This window comes from Rhincodon typus, chromosome 24, assembly GCF_021869965.1.
Source record: "Rhincodon typus isolate 14 chromosome 24, sRhiTyp1.1, whole genome shotgun sequence".
Lineage (NCBI taxonomy): Eukaryota > Metazoa > Chordata > Chondrichthyes > Orectolobiformes > Rhincodontidae > Rhincodon > Rhincodon typus.
Genome location: NC_063355.1, coordinates 29,856,405 through 29,875,063, shown reverse-complemented (window position 1 = coordinate 29,875,063; position 18,659 = coordinate 29,856,405). Strand labels below are relative to the sequence as shown.

General features: G+C 40.8%; 1 protein-coding gene across 6 annotated transcripts in view; it reads left to right on the top strand.

Moving 5' to 3' along the window:
• mn1b (meningioma 1b) overlaps positions 1-18,659 on the top strand; it is a 137,623-nt gene that overhangs the window by 6,057 nt on the left and 112,907 nt on the right. Inside the window, exon 2 of one of the 6 annotated variants that reach the window (XR_007264624.1) lies at positions 15,621-15,785. The exons of the other annotated variants lie outside the window; for them this stretch is intronic. The gene's annotated coding sequence lies outside the window, so the exon portion shown is untranslated. The remainder of the gene's footprint in view (positions 1-15,620; positions 15,786-18,659) is intronic. 6 annotated transcript variants of the gene reach the window in all.

Below are 18,659 nucleotides of genomic sequence, written 5' to 3'. Positions count from 1 at the left end.
AGTCCGCATGACATTCCAGCTTGGGTGTGCAAGTTGTAAAGGTAGTCCTGCTGCTAGCTCCTTTGTTCTATTTAATACCAAGCCTAGTAGGGTTGGAATTCGGAGCCGGCGTGTTTAGCATGCAAGGCTTGTATTGGCGAGCAGCACATCAGCATTCTCAGAGCTTCGCGCTGGCAAGGACATAAATTGGGCTGCTAAGAACCTTCTTTCCATTTTTAAATGTAGTTGCACAGCGTCCTTTCTGGCCCTTCGTGTTCACAACAGTTAAAGCCAACTGGATCAATAGCTGGTTAGCACAATTCCTATACAACGTCCTCTTTAGTTTGGCTGAGGAATGCATTCGAAACGAACCTTCATCATGTGGACTTACTGACCTGTAACATTTACTATTGATGAACTACTTTGTTTATGTGTTTCCCCAGCACAACACACGCACATTCTCTGACACACATGCCGTTAAACCCACATCGATGTATACTCTTGACACGTAATCACAGGCACACAATCAAATACATTCAATCACACAGATTAACAGTTACACTTGCACATTCAGACGCTCACGGACATGAAGCAGCGCAGGTAGAAACATTCACCCAGACACAAATATTAATTCAGAAGCGCACCTACCCGTACGAATACAAATACCTGCAATGACAGTGCAGCCAGATAAACACAAGGATTCACACTCAGATTACTCACATACACTAGCATTCACATTCAGGTTTCACACAAAATATTTACACATACAAACGCACAATTCGCACTCTAGTTCACACTCAGGTAAACGCGCACACAAGTATTCACATTCGATCTGTACTGATCTGGGATTAAAAAGGAAATCTAGACTTCTTTAGTTCCACTGTTCCACCGTCTTCTCGGTATGTCATGAAGCTCAAGCAGGGTCACGTTTCATGTTCCAGTATGATTTAAATATTTTGCCAATTTACGAATTTTACTTTCTAAACAAAATACGCCTAAATTAACCGTGAGAAATTGAGTAAATGTGTGATTGCGGGCTTGCAAGTGGGGAGAAGATCTGACGTGTTTTATTTTTCTGGATTGAGGATTTGAATTGAAGAAGATTACTCTTTGGAAAGTTGATAGAAGTGAATGTACTGAAAAAAAAAGTTGATTTCTCGGCTGGAATGCGACAACCGCGTTTGCCATCCCAGCTCCGCTTCAGCTGTGTTCTTATCATTTAAAAACCTTATGCTTTGTGAACGAAGAGCTTTGGTTTTTTTTTTAAATAACAGAGGGGGATAATGGCTGTTGTGGCAGCGATTGACATTGTTAGAGAGCAGCCAGAGGACAATACAATCGATAGCACATTATATAGCTTGAGGTTTCCATCAACATTCAACGACCTGGAGTTTAGATTCAAGGCCCCAGCTTTCACTCCAGGGTCAAACCTCTCTCCCAGACGCTCGGAGCAGACAGCAAGGCACTCGCACCGAGCAAACTACTCTCTTATCAACATTCCCACAGAAAACGACTGGGTTCACATTAACAGCAGATTCTAACCAGGGTTACATCTGTTTGATCGGGTACACCTTGATTGCGGTCAGATTGTCATCCGCTTCCCCCAAACTTCTTTCAGTCATTGAGGCGGATTCGAGCTGCCAAGCGTGGGGACAATTCCCTATTTACTAATCCGTGTGTGAAACCTTTGCGGGAGGGATGTTACTTGTGGAGGATGGGGGCTGCTAGAGTGGTCCTACAGACAGCATTCTGTACACTTGGCGATAGAATTGGGAATAATTGGCGGGGGGTGGTGGTCTGGAGATGTTTCTGTCTGGATTCTTGCTTTGTGTAGTTTAGGAGTTGTGTTGTGTCTGGATTCTGCACTTGGTACAATGGGAGTGAATGGACGGGCAGTCCAACCCGCTGTGATCCTGTGCAGAAATAGGCTCCGTGTTTATCTGCACTAACTGTATGAGTTCGACATTGTCAATTCTCGTACATTTCACTGGAACTGGAAACGCACTCACTATCTGCAAAGGCCGATAGCCACAGTTTGTCAGGTGGTGTAGGCTTCTAAATGTGATAGATGGCACTCATTGAACACTGTAATGTGTTAGATTCAGTTTTAACCGCAGTGGCAGCTTCAATAACCGGATTCAATTTATTTTAAATAGTGAAGTATACTCCATAATGGTATGGTTTACTAATCGATATCATTAGTACTTTAGCTCCCAGAAATTCGGGGTGTGATATTCAGTGGTGCGTTGTCATGTCTCGTGGGTTAGTTACAGTAAGGCTGTAGGATTGTGTGGTGAGGTGTGAATTAGTTGCTCTGAAACTCGGGGTGCTTTCCTTACTCTGGTAGTCCTCCTTTGGTTTTGCTACGGCCAGTGGAGTGAAGGGAAACACATTTGCTTCTCAGGAGCTGAAACATTCCCGGGGCGTAACCCTTTCAGTACCTGCCAGACATTTTTAAAAAATGTATAAAAACTGCTCCAACACTAGACAGTGTAGAGGAAGTGGGCTCTTGGCAAACTGATAGCAATGACAGGAGGAAACGAACGACTGAGGGGCGCAAGTGGAGACAAACGGGGGAATTAATCTTATTAGACGCAAAACGTTTTTCTTAACAATAGGGTGCTGGTGTTTTGGGTTTGTTAGCAAATATCGAGTAAAGAATGGGGATTAACTCATTGGCTGGCGGGAAGAAATTAGATTTAACACGAATGTAGAATTTCTTCTCACAACTAGAGAGGCTGCAGTCAGCCCCTTCACCACCTTTAACTATAAAAAAAAATTCGAGAATTTCCCACTGCCATTGCGAATCTTGTGAATCTCTTGAAGATTTGTCATGGACAAGCCACCAGAAATTTTAAAAAAAGGACTGCTGATTCAATCTGAGATAGGGATTTGCACGGCATTATGTGCCGCAAAACAAAACCAAGGAGTTTTTATCTAACCTGCAGTGAGATTGCAAAATTTCATGTGTTTGACCCTGGTCCGAGGTCCGTGAGAGAGAAAAGAAAACAAGTGTAAAACTTGCAGCGATTTGCCGCGCTCTCTGAATGATTCGGTTTAAACGGGCAATAAGAGCTGGGAGTGAGTACTTGCTGTGGGCTCCGGCTCCAGGCAGCAGTCCGACTGCGACCGGAGGCAACTGCTTGTTTCGGACTTGGTGTGCTCTGAGCCGCCGTGGGAGAGGCCCCGTCTCCCGGGGCGCGCTGTGGATTTTCTGCGCAAGGGAGCGCAGGGTGCTGGACTTGTGGCTTCGCTTTCTCTTTTAGCCAAACCCCCAGAGGTTGCTTTCTAGAAGGAGGAGTCACTATTCTGGATTCAATTGCAAAATGTCCTGAACGAACTCAGCTCCGTCTCTCTAAGGAGACTGTTTGCAATTTGTAATCTGATATGAAATGCCATTTCTTACACACTTCTCCTGTTCTTGGCTGTGTGTTTGTGCATGTGAATGACAGTGCCATGTCTGCCCCCAACACAGGTACAGATACTTGAATACATAGACCTATTCTTAAACGTACAAACTGTCACAAACTCTCCCTTCAAGCCGCACACTGACCCACCCACGCAGCTTTTATGCAGATACGGCTCACGGTGTCAATTCAAATACTGCAAGCGATAACTATTTCATGCTGGTGAAGCCAGAGTCTTGCTCCAGTCTGGTTCTGAAATGAGCAGAAATATAATTTCTGTCAACTAAATTAACCCCACTTTTGCATTTAATCTCCGGTAATTATTTATTCATCTGTTTTCCTCCCATTAGTTGTGTTTTAATTTAAAACAAACTTCCTTCAGCCTGTTAATTCGATGCGATTACAATCTGCAAACTGCAATGTGATTGAAAATCTAAACAACTCGAATTACTGAGACTAAGTGCAAGGAACTGCAGAATTGCGGACTGTTTGAGTGGAAAGACAACATTGGTGAGAAAGCCAAGTTTCTGAGCCACATATGAATGATATCTTTAAAGCTCACTCCACACAATAGTAATCAGTAAATAGAGATGGGAATAAGTGTGTGTTCAGCTTTATATTAAAGACCTTCTCGTCTATTGAACGGTTGCTGTAAAGGAGATCCCAAGTAATGGTCTGTGGGGATATTTGATTTTCTCTTCAATAAGGGACTATTCATCTGCAGAAATTATTTGCAGCCACTCTGGGCTTGGTACAGATTTTGCTCGTCATTCCTGTCAGTGTTGGCTCTCTGTTACATTTTTTAATTAATTTCGTTCACACCAACAGTCATTTTTAAAAGAAAAAATGTATAGCTCCTGCAATTAAACTCTTGCCAATTTTGAGGCATTGATGTTGCATTCAACTCAAAAAGATTTTGAATATTTCCATCACATGTTTACTGCAAGCAGAATAGGAGTCATGAATGACACTTTTTCAAATAAATAAATGCATACATTTGTAGTGCAATGAGTCTTCTGGAGAATGTATGAGGTATAATGTTGGTGAATTGATTTTTTCAACTCTTGTGTGAGCTTCTTCCTTATTTCCTCTGTCTCTCTTATAACATGAGCATTAAAACACAAATTTACTGACCTACAGTTTGAGAACTTATCACCTCAGTTCATACTGTTGCAATTTTACAGAATTCCATATGTTGTCACTAAGATTCCACTGTCAGAAAGTAGACTTGTCTTTAGTTAAGACATTGCAAAGATGGACACTTTTGCATTAAAATTATGCAGTACACAGTTTAGCATCCACATGCTTTATACATTTGTATAATATTCCCTTGTCTGTTCCTGAAGACATTAACTTGGTTTAAAATAAATTGAAATAAATTGTAACACCTCCAGGAAAATACTGAAAATTCTGCAAAAATAGTTTCATAAGGGTTCAGATGGCATTCATAACCTAAATTTCACATGCAATGCTTGACTCATGCTATTGACACAAAGTGTTTATTTTTAAAAAGAGCTGGTGTTTTTCATTTCGTCTAAATCTAGTTAGAAACTGTCTTCTTCCCAATATGACATGGATTCCTCTCTGTCAAATACACCTCACAATCAGACCTTGTTGGTGGTGAGTTAGAAATGGAATAGTTACTTGGAACTAACAAAAAGTCAACAGGTCTAATTGATTAACGTAGCTACACATTTTTACAATGTTCTTTCATTTATTTTTCTGGTAACATATCCATTGTTTACCCTATCTGCTTTACTGTCATACTATGATAATTAATTCTATTACTCAAATCACCTATGTGTGGAAAAAAATGAGCATTTTCTTCTTACTCCTAGCCTCCTCATTTTTTATTGCTGTAAAAAGAGTCTTATTCCTTTTTCAGCTATAATCGTCCAGTTCTGTCTAACCAAGTGACTTTTTAACGTTTTGTGGACACTTCACTAGTATCAGTTTTTATCATTTTCCCTCGTAACCATGGAGGATTGAAGCGTAGAATTTTACACATCAGAAGGAAGGCCATCTGAAAGTAACCAATTTGGCTTTTTTTTAAAAAAAGACTTTGATTCCATTTGATCAACATTTCCAAACTTGAGGTGTTTCATCTCAATGCTTGATGTAAATCAGAGTGAGTGTGAAGAACATTTTGAGGTGAAAAGGACAACTTGTGCCATGCTGCCTAGCAGTGCAATTCTTTCATAAGCTGATATCCCATGCACCCTTCCACCCCCATCCCCGTTTCTGACACTTCCAACCCTAATTCCACATTGTCAGAAAAACAACGATCCATTTACTTTGTTGAAGGTAGTCAGAGGAAAACTGAAGATACATCTGCTTACCTGCTACTATTCAAAATAGCACAGTCAACATATCTCTTTATATTATATATTTTTAATTTATAGTTTATTTTCCCCCAAACTTAAAGTAGGCATTCTAGACTAAACACAATTTTAAATATCATTCTCATCACTACAGCTATATTGGTGATGTGGTGCTGATAATGACACCTCTGTGAGGACTGCATTTCTGAGACTGGATATCTTGTTTCAGTCTTAGCTGAGGAAGATTGTGGTGAAGGTGTTAATTACTCCTTCCATAAATAGCACACTTATTACAAATCCAATTAAAGTAGAGCTTTATTTGGTATTATCTGGAAACCAATTCATATGTAACTATTTTTAAAAACAGAACTTATGCTCAAAAATATAATAATGAAGAGGTTCTACCTATTGTTTTCTATGCAGTGAGGTCAGACATCATGGAATGGTGACGTGGAATAGATAGCTTTTGGTAACTGTTTGAATGATTTAAAGTGTTGAGTTTTAATCTGGCTTTGAAAGGCTTTAGAAACGCTTTGTGTGTTAATTCTGGGAACTAGCTGAACTGAACAGACCAAGAAGATCCCACATTCAATGACTTCAGTGTTGAGGGATCTGAGTATTTCCTGGGTTGGTGAGAGGCTACAATTTGCCTTGACACCAGGTCAGCGTGTGGACCGCTGTCCAGAAATTGCCTACACATTTGATGGGTAGAAGTCTGCCTGTGACACCTTTCCTATCTTTCACACCTGCAATCATATAGCCTGCTGAAAGTGACTGCTTTGATCCACATATGAAGAGCAACCATTTGGCTGAGATGCTTGAAAGATCTTGGCATTATATTGAAAGCCAGTGCCTTAAGAAGAAGCAGAAAGAAATTATTCTGGGCATAGAGAAAATTATTTATGTATCATTTCTTAGACTGGAAAGAAAACAGTTAATTATTTTACTGAGAGCACGATGAATGCTGATTTACTCAGTTTCAACTGCCATTGCAAATTTTAGGATATTTGTATGCCACTGTGTTGACAAAATATACAAGTGCAACCTTAAGGATATCGGGAGGTCTCATTTGTTAATTTCTGTAGGATGTTGTAGAAATGGACCAGAAAGTCAGCATCAAAGTATGCTTTGATAAAAGTTTATTTTGCAGCCTAGCTGCAACCTCTGATAATACCTTGTTAATATTGGGGTTTTTCAACTTCTTTCTCTGGGCAGAGGTCTGCAGAGTGGATCACCTGCCTGTCATAAACTTGCCTCATTTTCCTCCTTGATTTCAATGGAGCAACATTGAATGGTTTCAATAAAACGGTGGCTACTCAGCAATGCCAGTTATGATTCAAGGTTGAAACACAGTCCTTGTCCGCATGGCAGTCCAGGTTTTCTAGTCAACATTATTTTAGTACCTTCTGGACCCAATGCATTTTAATTGCCTACCTGCTGATGTTAAAATAATAATTCTTTGGAAAATCTAGGATTATCATTCCCTTAATGAACACAATCAGATCTGTTAAAGACACCGCCAGTCTTATCACAAATGTAACGAGTCCTTTTACAGACACTGTTAGTTCTGTCATATGAAAGGTACAGTCTGCTTTCTTAGAGACACTGTTAGCCATGTTACAAACACTTGTCAATCATGTTACAAATACAGTCGCTCATTTTACGGGCACCATCAGTCATAAAATGAATACAGTATGTTCTGTTACAGCTGTTTGACCTTGTATTGAATTTGTCAATCATATTATGAATACAGGCAGTCCCATTACAGGCAAAGTAAATCATATTGTATTATAGCCAGTCCTATTAGAGCTACAGAAACAGAAATTGCTGGAGAAATTCAGCAGGTCTGGCGGCATCTGTGGAGAGAAAACAAAGTTAAGTCCTGAGACCCTTCTTTATTACTGACACTGAAGACGGGTCACTGGACTTGAAATGTTAACTCTGCTTTCTCTTTACAGATGCTGCCAAACCTGCTGAGTTTCTCCAGCAATTTCTGTTTTTGTTTCAGCTCTTCAGCATCTGCAGTTGCTTGTTTCTTTCTATTACAACTACATCTGTCCTTCACAGACTATTGCTGATAATGACCTAATATATGTAGTGTATTGGATGAGACAGAATTTTATTTAACATCAGTGATTATGATTTCACTTTACAAAGGTATTGCAGTTACTAAATAAATACAATGTTCAAATGGACTCTGGGCACAACCTGACACCTGCACAATGTGGTGTGAGATACTGTGGAGGAGAGAGTCTTACTCCACCCTGTGGGCTTTAACATCTTACTTGTACTTCATAAGTTTAATGTCGATACATAGCTGGATCTACCTTCACATTCCTGGATGTATGGAAGAAATCAGGAATTGAGGTTACAATAACTTATAAACAGACAGTGAATTTCAAACTCACAGAAAAGAAATTTCTGATTTTTGTGAATTGATTCAATGGTGAACTCTAGCGGTTTTACCGTCAACCTCTGTTCCTTATATTTATGAGGGCTTTGTCCTGATCATTATCCAATGATCTCTGAAAAGTGTTTATTTGTGGGACAACTGCTTTGTGATACCAAATGGTCAAATTGCCTGACAATATTCATTGAGTGTAAGCAGGAACCATGATCACTTGGGCAAAGCAATGGAGAATGCCTGGCATCTGAAGAACAAATGATCAGCATCTTGAGGAGAGGAGGGACCCAGTAGTGTCAGTGCTTTCTAGGTAGTAGTGACCTAGTAAATGTTAGTACTTTTTGGGTAGGAGTCACTCAGTGAATGTCAGTACTTTGCGGATAGGAATGACTCACTGAGTGTCAGTGCTTTCTGGGTAGGAGTGACCCAGTGAATATCAGTACTTTCAGGAGAGGATGGACCCCACTGAGTATCAGTACTTTCAGGAGAGCAGTAACCCCAGTGAGTGTCAGTGCTTTCTGGAGAGGAGTGATCCCACTGATTATCAGTGCATTCAAGATAGGAGAACCTGAGGGAGATTCACTGTTTTCAGGAGATGATGGGAAAGACTTAAAAGTGGACAAAAAGGAACTCTGAACACTATCATAAGGTGGAAGGGCTGTTAATTTTAGCAGATGAAATGCTTCTGACTTATCGAGTGACTATCAGTTTAAAAAAAGTTCTTCCACTATAATCACCCATATTTATTTTGTTCAATTTTTTAGTTTACAGTAGCTATGACTAGCACATTCAGTGTACTATTACAGTTGTGTTTGTGTTTTTAAACTGGTGATGAATTACTTCTGAATAGAATAATTAATTTTTGATTTGATTGGTGCATTTATTGCCAACTCTATGAAACTCTGAATATGGTACATAATTGTGTGTGTATACACCAGTGTGCCTGTCCATCTGCCTTTGTCTATTGTTCTGCATCTTTATCGCTGGATTTATCTGTCTGTCTGTCTTCTTCATCTGTTTGGATCCATCTTCGTCCACTTTTATCCATACATTTGCACCCATGTGTTTGTGTATTTCTGTCTCTTCTTGTGTTTGTGTTTTTCTTTCTTTCTGTGTCCTTCTGTTTGTATTGTATCAGTCTGTCTTCATTTGTCTTCAGGATTTGTCTTTTTGAGTCTGTCTGCATCTGTGTCAATCTGTGTTTGTGACTGTCTCTGTCCATCCATTTATGCCTGTCTGTCTTTGTTCATCTGTCAATCTGTGTTTATTCATCACTTTATGCCTGTCTGTCCGTGTCCATTGCTGTGGCCTATTATGTGTATCCATGTCTTTATGGTCTTCTACCTGTATCTACTGCCTGTACCTATTGGTCTATTTGTGTCACTCTATATGCCTGTCTGTCCATTTAACTATGCCTGTTTGCTTATGTCCAATCTGTTTGTGTTGATATGGATAGCTGTCTTTGTTTGCCTATCTATTTCTGTGTGGCTAAATTGGCCTGTCTCTCTATCTGTCTAGCCTGGATTTTCCAACTGGTGTTATCTTAATGTTGTTGTTGATCTATTTAAAACTATATTTCTATATGCATATTTGATCACTTGTGTCTGTTGGTGCTCTGGTATTTTTTTGACAGGCTGGTGGATGGAATGATCTTTTAAAAAGTTTTCTTCCACTAGAGCTGCTGAGTGTGCCCATCAATTGTGCCCTATTTGATATGCAGCAACTCATGAAAACTGCTTTGTGAATTGCTCTGCACCTATCAAGCTTTTGTCTGGAATCATCTTCATTGCACCACTTTCCCATATTTGTTTGGAAAGGTTTATGTGATTTTACTGATTCCAGCCGAGACTTATGGCAGGACAGTCTAATGCTGATTCCTTCAGTTTTCAAATGTGATCTTTCATGGAATATGGGATTCCTTGGTAAAAGTACAAAGAAGTTTCCTTATGTGCAATGGGGCTTGTTGTCAAAAGAAAATTGATTAAAGAAGTAAATTTTTAGCAGGCAACACTTGTCACCTATTCTCCGTTGTTGCTGTGACAGCAAATGCACGGCAGTAAGGTGTGAACTGCATTTATTCTCTTTTCTTCCATCTCCTGAAGATTTCTTTTTAAATGGGTTGAGCCGTGCAGACATCTTAAAGCTATCCTCTCCCAATTTCAACACATTAATATTTTTCAGAGGAAGCCTTGGATAGCAACCAAGAGTAGGTGTCCCAGGACCAAAAGGGAACATCTGTGTTCCCACCATTGCTCCACTGGCTTAGATCATCAAACTCTATGAGGAGCAGGGAATGTCTGGATGATCAATGTCACACTGGATGGTTCAGGTCCAGTGCAACAGTCAGGTCACCCTTTACCTGTCACTGTCTCCACTCTTCCCTCATACTTTGTCTTCCCTGACTTTGATTGACTACCTAGGCACTGTTAGATCCTGAAACCTTGTACATGAGTCACTTCAGCAGTAAGTAAACCTGCTTTCTTTTGTATTCATTCAGGGGAATTGGGCTTTGTTGGCTGGGTGAGCATTTATTATCCATCTCTAAGTAACCTTGAGCAGGTGGTGATGAGGTGCCTATTGAAATGCTGCAGTCCGTTTGGTGCAGATATACGCAGCAGTATTGGTGGGGGAGGAGATGTTCCACGATTTTGACCAGCAAGAATGAAAACACAGTGATGTGTTTCCAAATCAGGATTGGTTGTGGCTGGATGGAAACTTTGTAGGTGGCAGTCTTCCCCATGTAACAGTTGCCTTTGTCCTGCTAAGGTCATAGTAGTCGCTGGTTTGGAAGGTGCTGTCTAAGCAGCCTGGCTACATTTCTGCAGCACATCTTGTTTTACTCCCCATTCTCTCATCCACATAAAGCATTGATCATTCCTCTAACAGGTAGCTGCCAAGAGTGTCAGTTGAAAGTCAGAAGTGTTTGTGGAACGCCCTGAACCTGCGCCACAGGATTGACTTCGATAAGGATCGTCATGTATTTAAAACTTTAGATTACGGGTGCCTGACACTGACTCCAAATTTGGGTGGCCGGTGTAACATGTCAACTGTTCCCATGTACTTGATGATTAGGAAACATCAAGAAACCAGCTAGACAATGGGAAAAGTAACAGGAGGAGAGAAACAAGTTCAGCACAAGCCAAGTCCTCAACCCATGGGCTTACGATACAGCAAAGCAATATTGAACCCATTCAAGAAATCAGAAATTGGAGCTGTGCCTTGGAGTGGGGTTACCAAGCCTCTCCAGTGTCCTGGAGTCTCCAGGCAGTAATGGTTAATGGGCACCACTACAAGGTACACAGGAGAAAACCCTTGGTGGCAATCAAACACATATTGGCTGCACATGTTTGTTTCTGAGATATAAAAATATTGGAAATGGGCAAGATGGGGTTTTTGTATTGTGATGGTGATCGAAATCATGTGATGAAACATTGAGGAATGCCTCCAGCCAGAATTGGCAACCCAATACAGTACAGCAGTGAGAATTGGGAGTCAAATAAGTATTTTAAAGTGGGAGTGACCAGAAGGGAAATCAAGGCCATTTGCGCTTCGGTGGCGACTATAAACTCGAAGCATTTGAAAATGCTCAGCAATGATCCTCCTCTTTGTTGGCAGCATTTTGTTTTATGACGAATGCATTTGTACAGAGGAAAAAAAATGGCTGCTGGATTCTCTGAAACAGCTAAATGCGACCAGGCAAGTTGCTGATTTTGAGGTATTGTGTGATCCAAGACACGTGGGGGTGATGGGAAGAAAGGACATTTTCTCTCCCATTCCCACCACCGTTGAGCCTGGGTTAGATCTTGCCATTCAGCCCCAACCTGCCTGAAATGGGACAGGAAGGATTGGGAGGGCAAGGCCTCTTTCATGAGCAGAAACAGTAATTTCTATCGGACCCAGTCAGCTCTAAATGTGCAGCTGGAAAGACCAGTTTATTTTCAAAAAAAAATCTCAACCCAGATAAAACGGCACAATTCTTGACTCTCTGATTGTTTTAAGTACACAATGTGTTTCATTTTGTTGCCATTGAAAGCAATAGCTCAGAAAATGATTGGATTGCATATATTCTGAGAGGGGCAGCTAAGGAGAGAGACAGACAGACAGACATCAGGATCTCATGCTTGACTAGCCATGGAGAGCGGTCGTCTTCATCCAGGCTCCTGCTGTGTTCGGTGGATGGAAGTTGGACAGTCGTGCAGCAGTTGCTTGCAGTTTGTCAGCACGCTCCAGTAGGTGAAAGGGACAAGCCCGCAGGCCACGGCAGATATTCAAACTCTGTCCTGTCACTTAAATTCTCCCAGTTGCGCTTAACTACAGTGTACATCTGATTCTCAGGAGTGACCCACGGCAGATTGCAATTTCAAATAACTTCGCAGCTCAGAAGGGAAAGAAGCAAAAGCGAAAACAAACAACACACGCACACTATCAGACAGGGACTTAAAAACAAAAGTGCCTCCCTGAAATATAGCCATTATTTATCGTTTCTCTTGGAAGCGTTCCTGGTTGCGTTTTAAATTTGCAGCTTTTTATGTCCTTATGATGCTACATGAAACTAGTCGAGGCCTATCCTAAAACGAGAGGTAAATCTATCTTTGTTTCTATTTGGGATATACAAGATTGGAGAGCGTAAGGTTTGAAGTTTAGTTGCATTCTGGAGGATGGCCAACAAAGGGACCAAATCTTACATGCTCAATTTCACCGATTGTAATCACCTGATAAGCGAAGATCCTAATGAAATGAATTGAAATATAAAATTGAATAATGTATTGTTGCTCTGCTCTTGCTCAATTTAATTATTTTTATGTAGGGCGTGGATGGGAATTAGATTTCACACTTGACTGTTTTTGTAGCACAGGAATATGCGCAGCATCCAGTATTTAAAAGGCCCATTTATTTCTTTCCTTTGTTATATGTGACTCCCCCTCCCCCTTACTTCTCCTAGTTTGCCAAAGGACATCAGAATAGTTTTGCAATTCGACCTGTGCAGCCTGGAATTTTCTTTGCGTATGTGAAAATTATCTTTGCCAGTTTGTTCCCTTTGTCTGCTCCATCCATCACCCTCCCTCCCCCCTGCCCCACCAACCCAAACAACAAGAAATACTTATTCTTCCTGTGCTGCTCTTCTGCAAGCAGCAGCTCCCCTCCATTACTTCACCCAAGTGGCCAATCTTGAGCGAGGCTCAGACAACAATTTATACAGCACTTCAACACAGTAAAGTATCTGATGATGTTTTGTGGAATAATTATCCTCCAAAATTTAACACTTTTAAGGTAGGTAACCAAAGTCTGGGTCAATGACATGATTAGAAAATGTGCTAATAAGAGACTTAGTGAGGTGAAGAGGTTTAAAGTATGAATCACAGAATTTAGGGTCAAGGCAGGCCCAAAGGTGCTATGATTAAAATCAGGAATATAGAAGAAGCCAGAATTGCTGGAATGCAAAGATCTTGCAGGGTTATAGGGCTTGAGGAGAGTTGCAAACACAGGGAGAGGGGACGCCATGGTGGGAATTTTAAACAAGGTTGAGAATTTTAACATTTCATAGAACACAAGTGCCTGCAGCCTATTCAGCTATGGACTAAAGATCAGAGATCTGGTGGATTTGGAATTATTTTATGCCCCGAGTTGTTTGAAAAACACATTGTTGCTGGTATTTTAGATGTTTGTTAATAAGTTCTTGTTGAATTGACATTTAAAATCCAAGTTAAAGCTTTATGATTCTTTCATAAGAACTGCCCAGTTTCAGTGACCTTCTCCAGCCGGATTGCTTGGCACTCACCTTCTGCACTAACATCACCCCAGTCTGTGTTTCTTAGTTCCTTCTTGCATACTGGTCAGTGCTCATTCAGTATTATACTTCCTGTCCAGTTCTGCTTTATGTTTTGCTTTTATACAAGTTCCATAACTTAATTTGATTTGAAATAAACCCAATTCCTTGGGACATGTCACACAATTTTATGATTATTACTTTACACAGAAGTAATAACCGTGTGGCTCTAAGATGCAACATATCTTGAGTTTATAGAAATTTTGCACAAACAAAAATATTCTTAGTCTGTTTCTGATGCTGGTCTGCATAGACTATGATGGTACTTAATGGTAATACAAATGATATGTGCGTGGAGTAAAGTTCATGTACATATGTCCACGTATAGGTGTGGACAGTATGATCTGTACATGTGCACACTGCAAAGTATAACGTTGCGCAGCCATGTGTCAGTCTATATGTAGAATGATCAAATAAGATGGTTGTAGTTTGTGGAGATTAAGGTTCATAAATATACATCCAACCAGCATAGATGGAGTTATAGTATAACTTTCTTCTTCAAATTTTGAACATATTTTAAGAACAGTTTGAATTATTCTTGTTTGTCATTTACTCAGGAATGCCATTATTATTGACAGGAATCCATGTTCACTATCACAATACCGCTTTGTGAGTGAACACACCTGTCTAGTAATTCAGCACATCTGCTGCTGGCCTTGTTTTTGCCTGCAGATTTCATGGTGTAGAATCTGACAAGTTATTAGAAATGAGATTGCTGCTTTTTCTGAGCGAAATTAGTTTTCAATCAATGTTGATAGGGCAAGCGAAAGGTTTATGTGTGCGCCGGGTTTGAGGGTAGCAGGACGAAAAGGGATGAAGTTAGTGAAAGTGAAGTTATTAGGGACTTGGGCTCTCATGGTGAGAGTGCCACAGTTTGCTTGTGTCCATGTGCTGGAGTGATGGAAACACAGGCCTTAGTTTGGCTGCGTTGTGGTGAGAAGTAAAGGAGGAGGAGTAAAGAACATTTAAGGATGGTGTCAAATTGTGTTGTTTACACATAGGTCCTAAAACACCTTTACACCTCAGGAGGTGAACAGTTGCACCATAGATACTAAATGGTGGAGTGATGATATACCTATTATGAGTCTGTCCTTATAAACTTGATATATTTGTGATTTAATCCGTGGCATGTGTTGAATAAGTTAGAAGCCTGGTTAGGAGAAGGTCATTTGGCCCATAATGTTTGTGCTGTTGAGTTGAAACCACCCTGGCACACTGCGGTCCTGCAACTCAACCTTGAACACCTGGGATTAGGGTTTGTCGGCATATAAACTGAGTGTTGTTCAGTGATCACCCTGGTGGAAGGTGTGTGTTGTGTGTGCGGTTGAATGGTTATTGGGTGAGGTCAGGATAAGGTTTGCCTGTGGTGCCTCCTAGTGGTGAATAACTTGCTGGCAGTCACTGTCCAGAGGGACTCATAATGATGAGGTTCTACATGGAGCATGCTGATAGGACATCACCTCGGAAGATTCAGCAATTTCAGGAGTTGAAGGAGGGGAACAGTCGGAAGAGAGACTTGTTATATTTGTGTTATCACTGATAAAGCCTGTGTTGGCTCACAGTTTAATCACCAGTGATCTCATAATGGAATGCGCTGGGTTTTTTTTTTGGGGTGGGTGCTGGGGCGGATGGAGGAGTGTAGCTCTGATGACCAGTCTGACTGCCCTCTTTATTTTTTTTAGATGCCGTTCTCCACGAGGACAGCTGACACAATGTTGCGATAAAGCAAACGTGTTACTTGTAGTCTGTAGCTGGGCAGTTGGCGTGCGCATGGGCTGAAAAAAAACGTAAAGCTGTTCGAGGTGTTCAGCGTGACATCGGCGCGCAAGCGCGCGAAAAAGAGCACGGTGCGTATTTCTAACCAGGATGTGTTGTGCTGAATATCAGTAGAGCTGAATGTTGAGTAGTCATTTCATTGTGCAGTGGATGATCTAAAGCACCAGTTTGATCAAGCAATTGAATTACTGATGTATGTTGGAACGTAGAGAAACATGCACTTTGGTTTGTTTTGGATAACAGAACACTGTTAGCCTGGTCATAGTAAACCATTGACATTAGCCTACAATAAGGTACTGTCTTCTAGAGCAGGGCATGACTTTTTGTTAGTGGTTACAATCCTGATCTAGATCTTGCTGTCTCAGAATGCTCCAAATGCTTCATGATGTAAGTCTATCATTTTCTCATTTGATCCCTAGCTTGACAAGTGACAAGTGGGAGGGTGGTCCCTCCTTGCCAAGCTCCTCTACCCCACCCAGAATAGTCTAAAACCACCACACCAGTACCATTATAACGCTATATTAGAGGGCTTATTCACTTCGGTGTTGAAGTTGGAATGACCCTGCCTCCTCTTAGCATTCAATTACTTTGTTTTGCTGAAAAGCAAGAATGGGAATAACACTGAAGCCCCATATTGCAGTTGGGTAGGTTGTCAATACAAGCTCGAAGACCATTGGGTAGCGAGCCAACCAAGGTCCAAAGATAACAGCTCGGTTGCCAACTCTGTTGGAACGTTTTCCCGAAGGATTCAGCACATGACCTCCTGCGTCTAATGGCCTGATGTCCATTTGTGCAGCACATTGTTTTTCTACACAAATGAAAAGCAAAGCGACTCCTTGTTAACAGATTGGATGATTCTTGACTGTCAGTCCAACAGCCATGTCTTCTATTTCTGTTATTCTCTGTGCCCCTATAATCTCCATTTTGGTTTGCTTGTGGCTGGGAGATCAATGTTGAATTCCTGCAGACTCCAAGACAACCAGAGGGTTAGCAATCTACATGATTGGACAGTTGCTCTCATGCTGTATAAGGTAACCCACTGCCCTAGTGATTGCTATGGTGTACTGTATGTTGTTATTTTGATACATTTCTACATTTGCTGAATCTAAAAATATCCTGTCTTCAAAAATAGAATTGAGAAAAGAGAGATTCCCATCTTTAATGTGCTCCATTGGGGTGATTCAGCAACCCTAATCTCACAGGAAGCATGGGTCAGTGGTAGAGTTATAATGTTGTAGCTCTGTTTCTCCAAACCACACTTCTGAGCACAACTTATTGTTTGATGCTGGGAATGTGGGATTGCAGAATCAGTCTTTGTAAGCTGCCCCTTCAGAGTTGTGAGCACTTTGGTTTACTGGGCACTTTTATAATCCCAAGACTTCCTGACAGTTGATATTCTGTTGTGACAAAGCAATCAGACTTAGAAATTCATGGGAGCTGGAAACTCTTTTTGCCAGTCATAACTACGCGCCTCCTCTTGGCTACCAGCTATTGGGAGAGCAGCTGGGTCTGAGCTGAATACTGTCGTTGTCTGACTAACTCATAATCTCATTTCTTTATGGTACTAAATATAAACCTGAAATGCCATTTCATATTTTTTTGGCCTTGTTTTGTACCTCCTGGACATTAGGTTTTTGGGCAGGTTGCCATCTTTATGAACTGTGAAACTTCCCTCACCATCTGACAACTATGCACACAGTAATGCTGGGGCTAAGGAATGGAATGAAATTCTGTGACAGAAGAATTTCACCTTTTCAGTTGTTTCAAATGATGCAAAGATGAATTGCAAAGGCAGTTGATTACAGGGAGGTGGTATCTGTTTTATTTTTATGGCCTTAAATAGATTAGGAAGTAATTATTGTCAATTTTGTCTCCGTGTTTCCAATTTAAAAACAATCTTTGCCAAGGCTCTTTGTAAAATTGGGCTCATCTCACAATGAACACTGTTAGTGGTGTCCTGAATGAAGACATCGATGAGCATTATTGTTGAACCTGGAGGACAGCACCTTATGTTATTCCAAATAAGCACTGAATGATGCTGAGTAGTTTTCATCAGCACTGGGACACCTTGGCTACTTTATTCAAGGGCTAATTTCATTGTGTGATTGCAAATGAATATCAATGAACTGCTCAAACACGAGGCGTCATAACCAAACCCAAACCTGTCAATGGCTGACAGACACACATGATCAAGAGTGGGAACTCAGGCAAATGATTCCCCTTCGTTGCTCAGGACAAAATTAACTGCAGCGTGTCCATTACTGCAGCAATTGGCATCCACTTCTGAGATCAGAATCCTGCAGTTTGTATGAGGAATTGGCTGAGAGAAATCCATTCTCTGTAATCATCACAAGAAGAATAGCTGATTAAAGTTCAAAAAAGAAAGGAAAAGTTTAAATAACTGTGGGATGTGACATTTGCAGGTAATAAGATTATATATCTTTGACTCTCCAGCCAAAGTGTGACAGAATCAGTATTTTGTAACTGGATGGTGTGCTCAGGTCAAGCTTGGTGTGCTTCACTGAAGCGCATTAATCTGAGGTGAAATTCACTTTGGGCAGTAGCAGTTTGATGGTCTCATTCTTTCTGATGACAGTTGGGCTCTGAGTTAGCCCTCACCTATTCCATTTCACTACTCAAGAAACACTTCATGCACATGCAGCCTTCTGTTATGAGTGTTGAGCAATTGTACTGTATGGCAAGAAATGGACAATGGAGCAAAAACTAATTGGATCTGTCCTGTTACAAAGGTGAACCAATGCAGCATTAACAGGGCAGAACCTTTGATGTTATCATTTAAGGGCTTTTCGCCAAAATTAACTCTTGTTTCAAAACAAAAGGACATCTTGCTAACTTGTTTATTCATGTCAGGATGATTAACCGTAAGTGAAGGAAAGCAATAAGTGTCGATATGACTATTTTTTTTCACTGAAGGGAATTCTAAT